The sequence below is a fragment of the Pinus tabuliformis genome, chromosome X (assembly GCF_031772625.1).
Source record: "Pinus tabuliformis cultivar Carrire ecotype Pingquan chromosome X, CPIR1, whole genome shotgun sequence".
Lineage (NCBI taxonomy): Eukaryota > Viridiplantae > Streptophyta > Pinopsida > Pinales > Pinaceae > Pinus > Pinus tabuliformis.
The window spans coordinates 1,220,379,794-1,220,391,095 of NC_142308.1; positions in this window are offsets into that span (position 1 = coordinate 1,220,379,794).

Sequence of the window (11,302 nt, forward strand, 5' to 3'; positions counted from 1 at the left end):
CTTCGCGTAGCTACATAATTCCTTCGTCCGGTTCCTCAACTAATGGGAGTTGTTGCATAGGGATTCCTTTCTTCCAACATTATGGTCTCGACTCTGCTTGTCGACTTCGGAATCATTTTCACACTCAGGTTTTTGTACATGGCCCTATAGGCCCATTGGACCGCTGGTACGCACAGGTCCGCATACCTTCTTGAATGCTTCTACGTGGAACGTTTGTGGTGCGCGTCGCTTTTCTTGTTGCTACGTCCTGTTCCGATTTTTTATCCTTAGTTTGGACTGCACAGCACACGTCTGTACCCATCGACATAAGTGGGTGCGCAAGCTGCTTTGTCCTGAATTCCTGACTCTCATTCGAGGCTGGGGGCTTCCAAACCGCAGGTGCATCATCCTCCTACATCGGCACCAGTCCTCAAAATTGCCTTGATGTGTACCCCACGATCGTGTGGGTGTTGGGTGCAGTGCCCATTTCAACGCATCGAACTGCTGCTATTCTGGTACTGCGCTTTCAAATTTGCTCAAGAATTCATCCACCGTTGTCAATCCATTATATGTCAGCAGTTCCCTTGCCTCCGTTGTCATGCAACATAGTGATCTAACCATCATGTTGCAGTTCAGCGTTGTTACTTCGTGCAACTGATTCTGCCATCGTTCTACTTCTTCATCTGAATCCGAAGTGCAGGAGCTTTTGCACTCCCATGAGATTCTCCCATCTGCAGTCGGATTCACCCGATCCTCATCTCGCACAGTTATTTTGTAAATACAATCCATCCTATCGTCGCGCACTGGTTCAGTGTAGCATGCTCCTTCGGCTGGGTCTAGCGAGACTACCACGCGTAGTGACTTTTTCTCGAATATCATCTTCCACTTCTTCATGTTGATGACTCCATTCATATCGGTGGCCCAATCTATTCCTAACAACGTGGGATAGGGATTGCTGTCATCGACAATCTCTATCACTTCAAAGTCCATCTGTGTGCTTGTGCCTTCAATATCAAATGTTACCCTTTGCAACCTCCCCCTATGCAAAATCTTTTGTTTGTTTGCCATTCGTAATTGAATAGGGGACCACTATAATGCAGGCCTGCCCATGCATTCCCATGTTTGCTTTGGTAACACATTCGCGTCCAAACCCAGATCTAGGATTACCTGATCCATTTCATACTCACCAATCTGCGCAGTCAATCTCATTTCCCTCCCGGTGCGCAATGCATGCTTTCCCAATTTCCAGACTACGCATGGTTCTCCTGACCCCGTGCACCTGGTGATCAGCTCCTGTAGTCCCTTAACTACCTTGTTGTCGCGTAACAGTTTCATGCATGTCTCCAGAAAGGTAGTAAGCATTGAAGGATCCATTCCTGGCTCTGGTTGATCCTTACTACCTGAAGTGGAGGCCTCCGTGAAGCTCTTCTTAGCTTCCATAAACATTTCCTTTGCACGTTCTAAGTCAAACTCAGGTTCCTTTGCAGGAGCCTTACGAACCCATGTATCTTCCTCGAGCTGCTTCCCCTTATCCTCTCCCGTGGTCGCACCGCTTCTGAGCATCATGTTCACATTCGGGTCTTCTTCGCGCAGTTCATACCTCATCATTTGTATATTCTGAGTTGGAGGAGGCTGGAATACCCCTTTTTCGCACATCTGCATGATCAGCATAAGGAAATCTATTGTTTCATGATCAAACTGAGCACAGTACGAACAGGATATCCTCGTCGGGTTGGTACAATCATGGGCATAGTGCCCTGGTCCTCCACAATTGTAACAAATTAACTATCCGCGGCCCCTTCCTGGTCCCATTCCTCCTCGTCTTTGACCTCGCCCCTAAAATCCAGGGCGCGCCATCCCCGCGGCTGGGTCAAGGGCTCACATTTCAATCTGCATCCTATAGGTTGGGGTCCAATCCATCATTAACTCGTAGCCGCGACAAGTGCACTCGTCGTGGCCTACCGACCTGTAGAAATTACAGAACAACTGGTAGGGAGTCTGTGTATACTTCTGCAACAAATGACAATTATCCATTATGTGTTTTCCTCCTAGATGACAGATCGCGCACCATAACACGGGTGCCACACTCGGCGCTGCCTGTGCCTCTGGTCTCAATGGCATTGGCGCCCCTCCTGCCAAGTAGTTCGCGAACACTGGACAATGATCCTTGTCATGGCCCTGGCCTTTGAATTTTATGCACCATACTTCCTCGCACGCCTCTGGCTGTAGTGCCCTATCCTGCTTCAAACTTTGCATTTCCAAGCATAGATTCTGTAATTGCGTGTGGATTTGTTGAACTCCCAACCCAGGATCTTGTATTGGGGTCTCACGCAACCTCATCGCCATTTCCAATGCTTCAGCCTGGGTGGCAAGTTTATGTTGTGACAACGTCGTCCTCAAGTGCGGTGTCAGAGATGCCACAAACCATGCGTGATGTTGTCCATCCATCAGTGTCATATTGGCTTCACGGATCATACTCTTCAGTTGCTGATCCAGATCCCAGGGAGTCTCGCCCAGAAGCATCGCGATCTCTTTAAACCCGATTATTGACTGTGTCTCCGATTTCGGCCAGCTAAATTCTTTGTTCAACGCATTCTGGATCTCTGTTATCCCTGCGTTTGGGTGGTCGTTAGAGTGCTTGATATACCATGTCAATGCGCGATCCTGCAGCGTGCTCACCAATGTAGCCTTCTTAATATTGTCATCCGTGACACCTTGCGCTTCCCATACTGCTCTTACCACGAACCAGAATTGGTTCGGATCTTCATTCCCTACCCCTCTGAATACTAGTAGTTTGATCGTGCTCGCCATACTGAAATGTGGAGGTGGTGGAGGTGGAGTGGGTGGAGATGGAGGTGAGGGAGGTGAAGCGGGTGGTGGCGTGGGTGGAGGTGGTAACTGCGGAATGCGCTGCCTTATCAAACTGACCGCACTTCTCGGAGAGACCTTAGTGAGCTCTTCCTTGCTCTCTCGCGAAGGTGAAATTAAGGGACTGTTTTCTAATTCTTTGCTGCTTTTGTAGATCTTTCCGCTCCACGTTGTCCCAAACATTAATGTATTCACATGACCCTCTTTTCACACAATAGCATCTTAATCCAAGTATTTAAAGACTTAATATACTTACCTCGCGGTCCTTTGAGAAAGCGTCGTTCTACTTCGTTGTAGCTCACGGTCGTGTCTACCGCAAACTCAGTGATAAATCCCCCTATTATCCGGTCAAGCCAATGGTCCACAGCTCGTGTGAGCTTATCTTCTGATGCCTCTAGTCTACGCACTAATTCTGGAGTCCACACTATTGGTTTGTCGAGCCTACACCTGCCCTAGCTATCAGCTAACTTCGCTATCCACTCATATAGCTCAAACGAAAAGGATGCAAAGAAAATCTTGTGGATTTCCGTATACACGGAGCGATCTAGACACTTTTTCTCAAATACTTCTGGAGTTCTATTTTCCTGTGTCGTGAACTCGTGAATCTTCTTGTCCAACCACTCTTCAATTTCCTTCTTTGTTAGGTTCCAGTGGCATGACATCAAACATCCCTTAGGCAGATCCCGGTCCCGGCAATGGAACCATTTGTTGGCTACGTGGGGCCTGACCCAGGTTCAAAAGTGATTTAGCCAAGCAAATCCTGGTACTACTGGCCCTTTCGACAATAGTCCGCGGAGAAAAGACTGAGGTCTCACCCGAAGTAGTATGGGAGGGTGCTGGAACCAGGTTTCCGCACCCTAGGGATGTCTTGATGAAGGTTCTGGAGGTTCACGGTCCGACCCTGCGCGCTTGCTGCTCTGCGCAGCAGCCTGTGCGCACCTCTGTAAGGGGCATGAATATTGTACTATCCTGATCTCGATCCTTACTACGCTATTATATTAGTGCTTTGACTTAGTTTGTGTGGGCCCAATATTCTTATTACTTATTCAAATTTCAAGTAAGTGCACGTAATCAAAACCAATATAAATGCATAAAGATAAACAGAACCATAGATGCACAATATTCTGAATCAAACATATCTTTATTAACAATCCTTTTCAAGTTCAGTTCAATTACAGACCTGACTCCGCCCTGCGCACTCAACTGTAGGGGTCCGTGCACTCAGCTGCGGACTCTACTAGGCCTCTGTGCACTCAGCTGTAGAGCCTCTTCCTACTACTACGACCCAATACACTTCAAATCCACTTCTATTCTCTAACCATGCCTTCGCATCTATCTATTACTTTCTTACTAAAAACTATCTTTACACTTAGAGCCTCACTCTATTTATACAATCCCATGGTCCGCGGACCATGGGTAGGCCGACACAACATTACATTATTTTACAATTCTTAGGGCAGACAACCCTATGACTCCTCCTAGACTTTCACGCTTCGCGTCCGTACTTCGCGGAGTCTTTACATTACATTGACCAAAACTCAGGCTTTAAGCCCCAAAAACATGCTGTGGGGGGATCCGCTACCCAACACTTAGTTCAGATCAAGCAAAGCACCATAAACCCATAGCATGCATATTTTCTTTTGATCTCACTCTTCATAAGATATTCATTACTTGCACCCTTGGCCTAATGACCTTCTCCTCCTTATATAGTTTTAGTCCTGTCTCAATACCTTGGACCAAAACCACTTAGGACCAATACCTTGGACCAAATACCTCAGACCAATACCTTGGACCAAATACCTCGGACCAATACCTCAAACCAAATACCTTAGGTCAAATACCTCGGACCAATACCTTAGATGAAAACCTTGATTTTCCATCCCATACGCGCTTTTCCTTTTTTGAAAGTGGGTGTATACGTACATGCTCCTTTTGTTCTATTAACCTGCGTGTATACGCTGCTTGGACAAAATGAACCAGCGTATACTTCTTAAACTACTCTCTTTCTTCAATCTTTGGAGTGTGATCTGTAATCCTTTGTTGTTAACCTAATGCATTGTGAACTGTCATCTAAGTGAGTTGCCATCAAGGACAAGACCTGTATCATAATGGCAGCACACTAGCTATATGGCTTTAATGACTAAGCTAGTAGAGATTGAGCCATCCTTTTTCAAAGAAGTAGTAGAGAAACCTGTATGAATTGATGCAATTCTGGAGGAGTACAAATCCATTGTGAAGAACAATGTCTGGGAGGTGGTCCCAAGACCAACAGATAAATCAAATGTGGGTTCGAGATGGATCTTCAAGGTGAAGCATGCAGCAAACTGAAGCATAGAAAAGTACAAGGCCATATTTGTGGCAAGGAGTACTCTCAAGTGGAGGGGATTGACAATGAGGAGAACTTTTGCTCCTGTAGCAAGGTACTCATCCATTATAATAATCCTTACTTTGGTTGCACAAATGGGCTGGAAGATCCACCATATGGATGTGAAAACAACATTCCTAAATGTATTTATTAAGGAGGAGGTGTATATCGAGCAACCAGAAGCCTTCGAGACTTTTTATCGAGAGTCTCATGTATGTAGACTCAAGCGAGCACTGTATTGTCTGAAGCAAACACCCATGCTTGGTACACCAAGATCAATAGCTATATCAACAGTTGGGCTTCACCAAAAGTGAAGCAGATGCAAACCTATATCATGTTTTGGTAGAAGGTAAATTGTTGACTATTTTTTTATATGTTGATTGCTTGATATTGACTGGTGATGAGAAATTGATCAGATCTTGCAAGGAGGACCTTGCAAGAGACTTCGAGATGAAGGACATGAGTCTCATGCACTACTTCCTTGGATTGGAGGTATGGCAAGGTGATGGGAAACTGTTTGTTGCTCATGGCAAGTATGCCAATGAGATACTTCAGAGGTTCTGCATGGACATGTGCGAACCCATGGAGACTCCTCTATCAACCAACTAGAGGAAAGAAGATGCCACTTCAGGTGAGGAAGTGGATGCGACTATTTATCGACACTTGATGGATTCACTCATGTATATTGTGAAAACATGACCAGACATGTGTTATGTAGTCAACCAGCTGAGTCAAGCTATGGTTAGGCCAACCAAACTATTTTGGAGGGTAGCAAAGCATGTTCTACGATACCTCAAAGGCACTACCCATTTTGGACTATGGTAAAAATAGACAGAGGGAGGGAAGTTGTGTGGCTTCATCGATGCAGATTGGCGGGAATTCCATCAAACTGGAAGAGTACATTAGGTGGAATTTTCAATGTTGGGTCTACAACAATTTCTTGGTATAACAGGAAGCAGAGATCAATGGCACTTAGCTCAGCAGAAGCAGAATACATGGATGCAAGTCAAACAACATGTGAGGCGATCTGAATGAGAAAGATACTTGTTGGCCTGTTTGGTCAGATGATCAATCCTACTTTAATTTAATGTGATAATCAAAGTTGTATCAAACTCTTTGAAAATCTTGTTTTTCATGATCGATCCAAGCATATTGATATTCGGTATTACCATCTATGGGATTGTGTGAAAAGGAGGATTATATTGTTGCAGTACATTCCAGCAAAGGAACACAATGATGGTATTTTGACAAAGGCTTTGTCAAGAGGAAAGTTCGATTTCCACAGGTCCAAGATAGGGGTAGTTGATAATCCCTTTCTTGTCGAGATGGAGTGTTGAAAATGCAACAATAAAATTTAGTTTTGACTTTTCCTTGGTCAAACTAGATTAAAATTTGAATTTCTATCTCAACAGGGATCTTGGAGGTAGTTAACTGAGATGACATGGCACTTGTCACTCAGTTAACTAAGTCAATTCAAGTTTGGGAAGCTTGAGTTTAGTTTAACATGATTGGTTGCTAATTTCTAGCAATATATTTCAGTTAATTTGAGTTATTGTCAGTTCAACTAGTTCTAAATGTCAAAAGAATTAGTGGAGGTCAAGTTGTGGAAGTGGAACTTCAACCACACTCAGTGATCAACTAGTTAACTTATTAATCAACCCAAAATAGTTGTTTCATGCAGAGAATTCGAGTTACCTAGTTGAGATGAAGATTCTAAGGAAGTGTACTATCAGTTGTAGCATATTCCAGTGTCTACAGGTGGTGCATGTAGTTAGAGAATGACCTAAGGAAATTGCACAATTCCAGAGTGTGAAATTCCTAAAAAACAGGGTCAATCTCCCAAGGGAACAACACAAAGAAATAGAGTCTTGGAGGGCTTGAAAATTGGCTAATTGTTGGATAGAGTCAGTCAATCAAGTAGAGGGATAGAATATACACTTGCAGGGTGTGCTCAAGCTTGAGCAAGCATATGTATTTCTACTCTATTCTCTAATTAATGCAATATAGATAGTAAGGGGTTTTGAGTAGTTTCTTTCCCATAGATAAATCTCTATCCATGTGTGATATTTCCTTTTGCATGCCCGTGATTCTTGTTAGATGGTGAATTTAATTCCGCGGATCAATAGAAGCTTCAAGTCTTGTGATTTAGTAAATTTCATGAGCAATATTGAATCTACACATTAATATCTACATTCTGGAGGTCCAAGATCAGCTTGCAGCTTTTGGGGAGGCACCTCAACCAACAGAGCTTGTGCATTTGGCACTGAACAATGTCCAAGAGGAGTGAAAAGTGTTTTTCTAAAGTATCTTGGCCAGAGACACATTGCCGAGATGGGACAGAATGTGGTCAGACCTACAACAAGAGGAGTTGAGGCCATCTCTATTGAAGAGAAATACCAAGAGAAGCAGCAGCAAGGATGTGAAGAGTGAGAAGGAAGAGGCAAATGTGGCCTTAGCATCAAAGGGGCAAGGGGAGGAGAAGAAGAAGAAATACCTATATAAGGTCAAATGCTTTATGTGTGGCTAGTTTTTCCACTACAATACCTAGTGTCCTCTCAAGAATAAGGACAAGTAGGACCAAGCGACAATGTCCATAGAGATAGATAAGTTATCCTCCATGTTGGAGGAATATTTTGCCATGTTTATAGTTATACCTCCAAGAGTGAGGTTGGGTGATATGGATCTATAGTCTGAGAGTTCCAGAGTTTGGGTAGGATCCATTGAGGTGTCCTCCTCATGGATCATTACCTTGCTATTGGGGCCCACAATATTTAGTAGCAATATGGATCAATGTCAATGATGCAGTTAGATTCAAAGCGACAGATGAAGACTAGTTGCAGTTAGGTGTTGAGGAGCACAGATGCAGTGATGACAACAGAACATGTGGCTCGGTGATGAGTTGGAAGTAAAGAAGATTCTTTAGTGGACAATGCAGAAGGTAGTAGTCGTTATATGCTGAACAGATAGATCCAACACATACACAATTGATTCCCTATTTTGGATGCTTATCAGTTGTAGTAGTTGCAGTCGCAACAACAAGAAATGAGAGGGATTTTTAGTGCAGATTAAAAGTTGGAAGCAATATATCAGTGCCAACAACAACACATATGCAAAATCATAGTTGCACAGTGGTTGGTGGGCAGTGATAGTGAGTCACAGTAACCAGACATCAGCAACGTGACAGAGGGTGATAGAGAGACATGGTGTTGTAGAAGTAGTTCAACACTACAACACCTTCCTCGCTAAGAGGGAGTGTTAGTGTTTTTAGCATCAAAGGTGTTCTAGTCTCGAAACTTTGTGGAGAGACCAGAACACATGAGTTCTCCATAACCCATAAATTATTTTTGAAAATTCCACGTAGAGGTGTCTCAATTAGATTATTAGCCTCTTTTTAAATATTTCCTAAGTCTAAACTTAGGAAAAGGGGTTAATTAATTAGAATTAATTGAGATAAGGTGCGAATCATATAGAAACTCACAAGGATCAATTGGGAAATAATCTTAGCCACCGATTAAGATTTAATCTTGGCCATTGGAGTTCCAACAAAGGATTATAAGAAGAGTTCGATGGATAGATGGAGAACAAACACTTGAGATCGATTTCCTTGGGAAGTTCAAATTTCCAGAGAGCAGCAGCAGTTGCCAGAAGAGTTCAAGCCAGAGAAGGAAAGCAGAGAGAGAAAAGCAAGGACAATGAGTCCAAAGGAAGTCTTCCATATCTGAAGAGTCAGTAACATAAGGGTTTTATTTACCGGAGAAGCTGCACAGAGATAACACATATAGCTTGAGAGGGAGATCGATTTTGCTGAAGGGAAGATAAATTTAGTTGTTGTTGGTTGAGAAATTCTCCAGGAGGCCAAGCGAATTTCTCCCAGAGGCAGAGTTAGCCAGGACATCATTTATCTTGCAATTCTGGGCTTAGCGAGTTGGGGTCTACGTAAACACTATGCAAAGGCTCACACAGAGGTAGAACAACTGGCTAGTTTAGTCAGTTGTCCAAGCAAGATCAGGCATGATGTTGAGGTTTTTTCCTCACATATATTTTGACCAATTTATTTTGCTGATTAGATTGCCATTCAGGCATCCATAGATTGTACTAAAAAAAATTCATTGTTGCTTAGTAATAAAAACCTGCAGCTGTTGTGCCGATTTTCCCAAGTTGGGTTTTTTGTGGGAACTTTTGTCCAAAAACAACTCTGTCATATTGTATGTGTGTGTGCCAATATTTTCTCAGTTTCCAGTTTATCTTCCACAATATTTTTTTTTTGTGAAGATTGCAATGTGTTTATTTCATTGTTGTTGTAGCAGTAAATTGCTAATTTAATTAACAGTTAGAAGAAATCATTCCAATTGTTGCAATAGGATTTTAGTAGTTGATTTTTTCGCACCTTTCTCCTTTTCTTGCTCTACTGATGAACCGTATAAACCTGCATCCCTTCTTCAAAAATGATGTTGTACATGATGCGAGTAGTAGCTGAGTCATGCCAACCTTTGCTAATTGGATAAGAGGAATTTGCAACAAGAACCTCTATCTTTCCTATGGCCACGTTCAAAACCCATTACATATGCGAGCCAACAAGATTGTACTTTCCAACCTTTATGGTGTTTGTCTTATTTTCCCTGCAAGTAACCTATACAGGAAGCTTAAAATTAACATTATATTTTGATGTCTAAACTAAATTTCATAACTTAAATTCTCAATCTACTATATTTATATAATGTTTTAGAAACATAATAAGTTAATGAAGAAACTCAACTTTTGTTACGAGTTATTTTGTTGGACACCTAATCCTAAAGGGTTAGTGTGGAAGCCGAAAAGACTAAGCAGTCCAAGATACCTTGGGATCTGAAACCCAAGAGTCACAACATTGTATTATAAATGTACATCTATTGTTAATAAAAAATGCATTCACTGATTTATCTTTCACATTGTTTTACTGTCCATGTGTGTTTAACATGGTATCAGAGCCATGATGTGTGGCCTGTGTAGTTTTGTGCAACTGGTCTGAGCACTGGCCTTTGTCATTCTGACTTGAGCACAGGTCCCAGTCCTCAGAATAGTCGTAACTCCTTTTCTCTGGCGCACCAGCGCTGCCTTTGTAACGCCAGTCTGTCCATGATGTTCTCTGGCGCACCAGCGCTGCCTTTGTAACGCCAGTCTGTCCATGATGTTCTCTGGCGCACCAGCGCTGCCTTTGTAACGCCTGTCTGTCCATAAACGTTGGTCTGACACCTGAGAAAGCTTCCTCCGGCTTAGGGATCTCCACCCTCGCTCCTGCCACCGGCGTTCTTTTTTCTACGCTCGCTTCCGTTTCCCTCGCTGGAGACAAAGATATTGCCCGCATACACAATCCAGTTGTGTTCCAACGCCTCTCGCTGCTGCTGCTGCACAGCCCATAAGCGGATTTTGATCTCTTTGCCGCCTGAAATGCGAGCGTTCCAATTCCCATTTTGGCCGTCTCTTCCTGCCCTTTGCAGTGTAGCCCAGTGACCTGAGATATACTGAGTTACAACTCGCCACTTGATTATCCTCGATAGAAGACGCTACCAATGGTCATTGCAAATGGCCATCAACGCCCCTCCGAGCATTTCAACATCTAATGTGTGGCTCTGTTGAGCTTTGAGCTCTCAATGTTGTGCGGGAGATCCGTCAGAAAACCTGCAATAATAAAGCCTGCCACGAAAGAACTGGGCGCCGGGCGGTTTCTAAGCCACTGTCCCTCAGACGAACGCAGAAGCAAGACCTTGAAGGCCATGACCTGCGTCGAGCATTTGATGTGAAAGCTCTTTTAGGGAGGGCGCTATTTTGGATCTGAGACAGCGAGGAGGTATTGGACAGCGAGGAGGTATTGAATTTATTATTTTGAGCTGCAGTCTTTCTCATAATTGTCTTGACTTCAAACATGTCGTGGAGTGCGGTGTGAGGGCTCAGTCCAAATTCCTATTTCAAAGAGATGAATTTGAGATTTGATCGTTGGACGTTGCTCATACGTTCGTTCGAAGCCGAGCTCTTGCAATCGTTAATTATCTGCTTTGAAGACCTCGTTCCTCTGCTTTAATGACCATTGATCGGAGTTTAAATGTGCCTTGG